Below are 8,620 nucleotides of genomic sequence, written 5' to 3'. Positions count from 1 at the left end.
TTTGTCGCCTGCTTGCTTCATTTATTTCCTCCTTCCTATCCCGTGGGTCTCACATTTTCCATCCTCTGACTTTCCGCAGTCCTTTGGCCGCTTTAACTGCCATCAACGAATTATAATTGTTCAACTATAATTTTCCCCGTGGTTCCACTTTAAGGATTATTTCCGCCTCCAGCTCTTTGATTTCTCATTGGTTTCAGCTCCGGATCGAATTGAATGACGCAATGACGCTGGGCAGGGAGTGACGCTGCGCGAGTCGCGCAGGAGCGGCGCATTCCGATTGGGCAGTGGGTTACGATTGGCTGAAGGAGATGTCAATCACATTGAGGGCGTGTGTTGCCATCAGCGAGGTCTGCGATTGGTTAGAATTGGGAGCGTCATTTTCAGTGGTCTCACAGTTCAGCCGGATGGAGCTCACGGATTGGATAAAGTAGCTGTCACTCAGTCGGCGCAGAGCGTCCATTGGATAACCGCGATGGGGCAATTTCCGATTGGTTTTCCCAGCTGCCGGTCACAGGCCGTTGGCGGGGATTTACCCCGGGCCCATCAGACACCGCGCGGAGCGGCAGCAAATGTCCCGTCAGTGGCTTCAGTCCCCGGGCCCGGATCCTGAGCCCGCGGCGGAGCTCCGGATGGGGGCAGGGTTTCGGCAGCGGGAATCCCGTCCTGCCCGGTTGTAAATGGGGCGGCACCGTGGTTCGCACTGCTGCCTCACAGCGCCAGGGACCCGAGTTCGATTACGGCTTGGATCACTGTCTGTGTGGAGTTTGCACGTCTCCCAGTGGGTTTCCTCCGGGTGCTCCGGTTTCCTCCCAAAGTCCAAAGATATGCGGGTTAGGTGGATTGGCCATGCTAAATTGCCCTTTCGTGTCAAGGGGACCAGCTCGGATAAATGCATGAGGTTATGGAGATCGGACTTGGTGGGATTGTGGTTGGTACAGACTCGATGGGCCGAATGGCCTCCTTCTGCGCTGTTGGATTCTATAAATCGCAGCTCAGGGTTTCCAATGGCAGCTTCCTGTGTAAACATGTCGCTGCAGTTCCCCAGTCTCAGCAATGCCGGTGTTACAAACTCCCCTGGAGTCAGACCAATCAGTACATAAACTGGAATCTTCCTGTGCTCTGTGTGTGGGGCTCAGTGCCACACTGGGTTAAAGCTGCTCACTTTGCAGAGGCCACGGTTAGATACTGGGATCTTCCTGTGCTCTGCTTTGGGGGTGGGGTTTGCTTACTCTGAGTGGATCTCCCTTATTGTTTGGTTTTAATTATAGTCTCTCTCTTACAGACTGAGCAGAATGGCCTGATCTGACGACACACATTGAGATGGAGGAGCTGCCGCTCGAAATGAAGATGATTGAGAACTCCAGCTTTCTCGACACTCGTTCACTGAGGCCCAGCCCTTCATTTATCATTAGTTTTCCCAGGATGTCAGGTACATTACCATCTTCATCTGCTGTGCACACTGACCTGACAGTGGGAAGGTATTGGAGCAGGATAGTGCAGTCAACCATGTCAAAGGTGTGGACAGGCTGAGAAGGATAAGGAGGGATAGTTTAGCTGGGTAAGACTGCATTTACCCCGTTCCGATCTTTTCCTTCATATGCAGAATATCACCTGCAATGATTTCTCTTCCCACTTCTGTTTTGTTACCACCCAAATCGCCCAAGGATCTATCCTTGGCTCCCTCCAATTTTTCATCTACACCTTATCCCTCAGTGGCATTATCTGAAAGCACAGTGTTAGTTTTCACATGTATACTGATAACACCCAGCTCTACCCCACCATCACCTCTCACAACCAATCCCCTGTTATTAAATTATTAGACTCCTTCTCCGACCTCTAGTACTGGCTAAGCAGAGAATTCCCCCAATTAAATATTTGGAAAACCAATGTTCCCACCCCAAATTCCGTTCCCAATCACTGACTCCATCTCCCCCACTGATCACTGTCCGACGTTGAAACAAACCCTCATAATCTTGGCACCTCATTAGACTCGGAAATGAGATTCTGACCACATATCTGTTCCTTCACCAAGATCACCTATTTCCAGCTGTGTAACATCACACATTGTTTGTAATATCTCAGCTCACCCGTACCTGAAACCCACATCCATATTTTTGTTACCTCTAGACTTGATAATTCAAGCACACTCCTGCAGCAGATTTCCTTCCCTGAAGGACATTAGTCAACCAAATAGGGTTTTATGACAAGCAACAATTAGATTGTTGATTGCAGATTCATATTGAATTCAAATTTCACAATCTGCCCTGCTGGGTTTTGAACCCAGGTCCCTCAAGCATTCCCCAGAGTCTCTGGATCACTAGCCCATGACGCCACTGCCTCCCTTCATCAATGTAAGGACTGGAATTTGAACGCATGCCTCTCGAGGAGACTGTGACCTGAATGCAGCACCTTCGATGACTTGGCCATCCTGACACAGACTATGTATTTCACTCCTCTGCCACTTTCTGGTTCCCCTTTATTTCCCAGTCTCGATCTCTCAGGAGCTTATGTTCACTTTAGTCTCCCTCTTTATTTTTATATATTTAAAGAAGCTCTTTCTGATCCTTTTTATATTACTTGTTCATTTACGTTTGTAGTTCATCTTCTCCCACGTTAGTATTTTTTTGGTCATCATTTGTTGGTTTTTGAAACTTCCCCAATGCTCTGTCTTCCCACTAATATATGAAACATCCTATGTTCGTCTTTCAGTTTAATGCAATCTTTAACTTCCTCGGTTAACCATGGTTGATTTATTCCCTTCCAGAATCCTTGTTTGTCACTGGTATATATCTTTGTTATAGAGGTTTACAGCATGGAAACAGGTGCTTTGGCCCAACTTGTCCATGGCGCCCCCTTTTTTTTAAAAACACCCCTATGCTAGTCGTAATTGCCCGCATTTGGCCAATTCCTCTATACCCATCTTACCCATGTAACTGTCTAAACACTTAAAAAGATAAAATTGTACCTGCCTCTACTACTACCTCTGGCAGCTTGTCCCAGACACTCACCACCCTCTGTGAAAAAATTGCTCCTCTGGACACTTTTGTATCTCTCCCCTCTCACCTGAAACCTATTCCCTCTAGTTTTAGACTCCCCTACTTTTGGGAAAAGATATTGACTATCAAGCTGATCTATGCCCCTCATTATTTTCAAGACCTCTATAAGATCACCCCTCAGCCTTCTACGTTTCAGAGAAAAAAGGCCCAAGACAGTATGCACATATTGAACATAAGAACATAAGAAATAGGAGCAGGAGTAGGCCATCTAGCCCCTCGAGCCTGCCCCGCCATTCAATAAGATCATGGCTGATCTGACGTGGATCAGTACCACTTACCCGCCTGATCCCCATAACCCTTAATTCCCTTACCGATCAGGAATCCATCCATCCACGCTTTAAACATATTCAGCGAGGTAGCCTCCACCACCTCAGTGGGCAGAGAATTCCAGAGATTCACCACCCTCTGGGAGAAGAAGTTCCTCCTCAACTCTGTCTTAAACCGACCCCCCTTTATTTTGAGGCTGTGTCCTCTAGTTTTAACTTCCTTACTAAGTGGAAAGAATCTCTCCGCCTCCACCCTATCCAGCCCCCGCATTATCTTATAAGTCTCCATAAGATCCCCCCTCATCCTTCTAAACTCCAATGAGTACAAACCCAATCTCCTCAGCCTCTCCTCATAATCCAAACCCCTCATCTCCGGTATCAACCTGGTGAACCTTCTCTGCACTCCCTCCAATGCCAATATATCCTTCCTCATATAAGGGGACCAATACTGCACACAGTATTCCAGCTGCGGCCTCACCAATGCCCTGTACAGGTGCATCAAGACATCCCTGCTTTTATATTCTATCCCCCTCGCAATATAGGCCAACATCCCATTTGCCTTCTTGATCACCTGTTGTACCTGCAGACTGGGCTTTTGCGTCTCATGCACAAGGACCCCCAGGTCCTTGTGCATGAATACAGTGTTACCTTTCAGATAAGTACTCTTGAATCAAGTTTATCTTAATGGGAGGCCCAGCAACACCCCGCCATTGAAATTCCAGGGCAGGGGGGGAAGAAGTGGAGGGCAAAGAGACATAAGATTCAGAATAAGATTCCCTGTCGTGCTGAAGGAGGCCATTTGACCCATTGAGCCTGCATCAACAACAATCCCAGCCAGGCCCTATCCCCGTAACCCCATTTGTTAACCCTGCTTGTCCCCCTGGCACTAGGGGGCAATTTAGCATGACACATCTTTGAACTGTGGGAGGAAACCACAGCACCCGGAGGAAACTCATGCAGACACGGAGAGAACATGCAAATGTCGACACAGTCACCCAAGACTGGAATTGAACCCGGGTCCCTGGTGCTGAGGTGTAGCAGTGTTAACCACTGTGCCACCATGTCCCCAAGGTAGAATAAGCCATGTAGACCTATATCTTCACAGAAGAGCAACTTGCTCATGTAAATAAAGCAAGGAGAAGCAACTTGCCATTAAAACATTCTGTAAATATTCTGATTTTCTTATATGGAGATCATCTTGATATATGCAAACAATATTGCAGTTTCACAAATCTATAAAAGCGGGAGTAACTATGAATCTAAGGGTGACTCTCCTTAGAGAGCTAGTTACAGTAGCTGTGGGAATCTTTTGCCGATCAAGTTTATAAAAAGGAAATTACAATTGTTTTAGCCCTTTATAGACACACTCCCACATTCTTGGAGAGATGCTGGAAAGGCAGAACTTGACCATGACACAATCTGCACAAAGTGACTCCAGAAACACATTGAGTGTTTTTTGTGAGTCAAAAACTATTTTCATAATGTATGTCATTGCTGATCGATCGTCTTTTCTGCTAAATATCTTTTGCAGTCCAGTCTCGCCAACTCTGCTCTCATTCTTTTGCAATTACCCTTATTTACGTTGAACACAGTTGCTTCTGACCCAAGTTTGCACTCTCAAACTGAATGCTAAATTCCACCATGTCAAGTTCACTGTTTCCTAGCGGAGCTTTTACTCTGATTGTTTATGAAAACTGTCTCATTATACATTACAATATTCAAACTGGCCTGATTTCTGCTTGGATTCACAAAATATTCTTCATGGAAACTGTGCCGAATGCACTCTGAATTCTTCCTCATGGCTACCTCTGCAAACTTGATTGTCCGAATCCACAGGAAGATTAAAGTCAGCCACTGACGGGAAGTACTAGACGATGAAGGATACTCTGTCCACCGTGTCCCGTGTTTGTCTTCTGAGGAGGGCGGTGCGGTTTTTCGCTGTGGCGCGTCGGAACTGTCGATCGATGAGTCGAGCGCCATATCCTGTTCTTGTGAGGGCATCTTTCAGCGTCTGGAGGTGTCCGTTGCGATCCTCCTCATCTGAGCAGATCCTGTGTATACGGGAGTTAAAAACCTCACCAACCTCCTCAGAAGACAAACACGAGACACGGTGGACAGAGTATCCTCCGTCGTCCAGTACTTCCCCGGAGCGGAGAAGTTACGGCATCTCCTCCGGAGCCTTCAACATGTCATTGATCAAGACGAACATCTCGCCAAGGCCATCCCCACACCCCCACTTCTCGCCTTCAAACAACCGCACAACCTCAAACAGACCATTGTCCGCAGCAAACTACCCAGCCTTCAGGAGAACATTGACCATGACACCACACAACCCTGCCACAGCAGCCTCTGCAAGACGTCCTGGATTATCGACACGGATGCCATCATCTCACGTGAGTACACCGTCGACCAAGTACACGGTACCTACTCTTGCAACTCGGCCAGCGTTGTCCACCTGATACATTGCAGGAAAGGATGTCCCGAGGCATGGTACATTGGTGAAACCATGCAGATGCTACGACAACGGATGAATGAACACCGCTCGACAATCACCAGGCAAGACTGTTCTCTTCCTGTGGGGGAGCACTTCAGCGGTCACGGGCATTCAGCTTCTGATCTTCGGGTAAGCGTTCTCCAAGGCGGTCTTCACGACACACGACAGTGCAGAGTCACTGAGCAGAAACTGATAGCCAAGTTCCGTACACATGAGGACGGCCTAAACCGGGATCTTGGATTTATGTCACACTATCAGTGACCCCCACAGCTTGCCTCCTGGACTTGCAGAATCTCACTGGCTGTCCTGTCTGCAGACAATACACATCTCTTTAACCTGTGCTTAATGCTCCCTCCACTCACATTGTTTGTATCTTTAAGACCTGGTTGGCTGGAGAGATTTGCATTCTAATCAGTATTCTGTGACTTGATTTTGTGTCTCTGTATGCCCTGTTTGAGAGCAGATATCCACTCCATCTGACGAAGGAGCAGCGCTCCGAAAGCTGATTGCATTTGCTACCAAATAAACCTGTTGGACTTTAACCTGGTGTTGTTAAAACTCTTACTGTGATTACCCCAACGCCGGCATCTCCACATTGTGTAATTACCACAGTTTGAATATGTGCTTTGTGCAGCATTGCCAATGTCTCTAATATGCGTCAGGAAGAGCAGTATTCCTAACACCAACCCTCCTGGAATCCCACTTTAACCGACCTCCATTCCAAATAAAAACATTTCCCACTGCTCTGTTTCCTGTCACTCAGTCAGTTTCCTATCCATGTTGCTGCTGTTCCTTTTATTCTATCAGCTCCAAATGTTACCACAAGTTTGCTGTGTGCCCCTTTATTTATAAAATGCTTTTTGCCAGTCCATGTTCACATTAACCACATTACCCTCATCAACCTTTTCTGTTACCCTCATTAAAATCTGAAGCAAGTTAAATATGATCCCCCTTTAATAATTATGTATGTGTTTTCCTGAATGTACATTAGCACAAGTGAGTGTTAATTTAATCTCCAGTGTTTGGAGATTAAACCTCAAACCAGTTTAACCTCGTTGCTGAGGTTAAACTGATTGGATTTAGTTGGCTTATCCTCACAGCCTTTTCTGAAGAAGTGTGTTTACCATTTGCAATTCTCCAGTCCTCTGGCACCACCCATATAACTCGCTCGGATAGAAAACTTTAAAACATTGCCTCTGCAATTTCCACCCTTTTTTTCCCCTCAGTATCCATGCTTGTGTCTTGTCCAGTCACAAGAACACAGGAAATAAGGGCAGACATTTACTATGTGGCTCATCAATAATGTTAAACCATTCAAAACAATTATGGTTTATGTATCTTTATTGCCATACAGTGCAAAGCACAGAGGCACAGCATTAAAACAAGAACAGCAACATCATCAGACAATACAGAGATAGGAATCACACTATGTTTCTGACACATTTTCTAAAAGTCACTACATTTTCAGCATTCCCAACAAAATCATTTGAAATATCAGCAATTCTATTGGGGAGAAAACAAACTGTGACTATTAAGATGTGAATCAAATTTCTGTAGTTTATACTGACGATCACCAAAACTATGGTAACTCCGAATAAAGAACTTTTCAAGCTTGGGTAATAAGATTATGTACTAATTTATAAATTTGAACTAAACCATAAATCAGCCTCTTCAAAGGTTGCAATCCAATAATTCTTAATCCCTCACTAAGTATTCCCCTCATGCCTTCCATTTTCCTGGTTACAGAGCTTTCCACTCTTTCTATCAGCTGTATATATTTTTGAAAGTGTGGGTTCCAAACTGTGGATGCAGACTCCAGATGTGGGCATTCCAGCTGCTTAAAGAGTTTCAGATCTTGGGATTGAACTGCACTTTACTCCTCACTCCCTTGATTCCCTGAGAAACCAAAATTTGTCTATCTCAGCCTTAATTGTCATAGACTGTCATAACCTACAGTGTAGATGGAGGCCATTTGATCCATTGAATCTGCACTGACTCTCTGACAGAGCATCCCACCCAGAACCTATCCCGGTAACCCCACATATTCTGCTAATCCCCCGAACCAATATATTTGGGACACTAACAGGCAGTTTAGCATGGTCAATCCACCAAACTTCTGGAGAATGGAAGGAATCGCAAACATGGGGAGGACGTGCAAACATTATACAGGCAATCAGCCAAGGTGGAATTGAACCCGGTTCCCTGGTGCTTTGAGGCAGCAATGCTAACCACTGTGCCACCACTAGTGTATTCAACAATGGAGCATGTCAAAGGATCAGAACCCAATGAGTGCAGAAATGTATTCTCATGTCAGTGTGAAATGATCTGATCCTTACACTGAGCCAGCTTCCGCAATCTCCCAATGTCCACAAAATCAAACCCCTTCAGAATCTTGTATGTTTTAATGTTTTGCCTCTCATGCTTCTAAATCACAGAGAATACAGACCCAGTTTATGAAGGGTCACATCATATGAAACCCTTTCACCCCCGTGGACCAATTTACTGACCCTTCGTTAGTGATTGAAGCATAATGAGAAAACCCTTTCCCACAGCGAGTAGTTCAGCTCTGGGATGCATTGTCTGACAATGTGGTGATGCTGCTTCAAGAGAGGCATTCAGAAAGGAATTGGATTGTTAGTTACACCATCAGAGTGGCACTGGTTAGCGCTGCTGCTTCACAGCGCCAGAGACCCATGCTCAATTCCTCCATGGCTGACTGTGCGGAGTTTGCACATTCTCCCTGTATCTGCATGGGTTTCCCCAGGTGCTCCAGTTTCCTCCCAAAGACTAAAGATGTGCAGAAT

At 45.9% G+C, this 8,620-nt stretch overlaps 1 long non-coding RNA gene across 1 annotated transcript; it reads left to right on the top strand.

Moving 5' to 3' along the window:
- Positions 1–535: 535 nt before the first annotated feature.
- LOC144482264 (uncharacterized) lies at positions 536–6,356 on the top strand. Its single transcript, XR_013495917.1, has 3 exons — positions 536–778; positions 1,283–1,429; positions 4,854–6,356. It is a non-coding gene; the product is annotated as an uncharacterized LOC144482264 (long non-coding RNA).
- The last annotated feature ends 2,264 nt before the right edge of the window (positions 6,357–8,620 follow it).

This window comes from Mustelus asterias, unplaced genomic scaffold, assembly GCF_964213995.1.
Source record: "Mustelus asterias unplaced genomic scaffold, sMusAst1.hap1.1 HAP1_SCAFFOLD_35, whole genome shotgun sequence".
Lineage (NCBI taxonomy): Eukaryota > Metazoa > Chordata > Chondrichthyes > Carcharhiniformes > Triakidae > Mustelus > Mustelus asterias.
The sequence above is the reverse complement of the archived record's forward strand: the minus strand, read 5'-3'. Positions and strand labels throughout refer to the sequence as shown.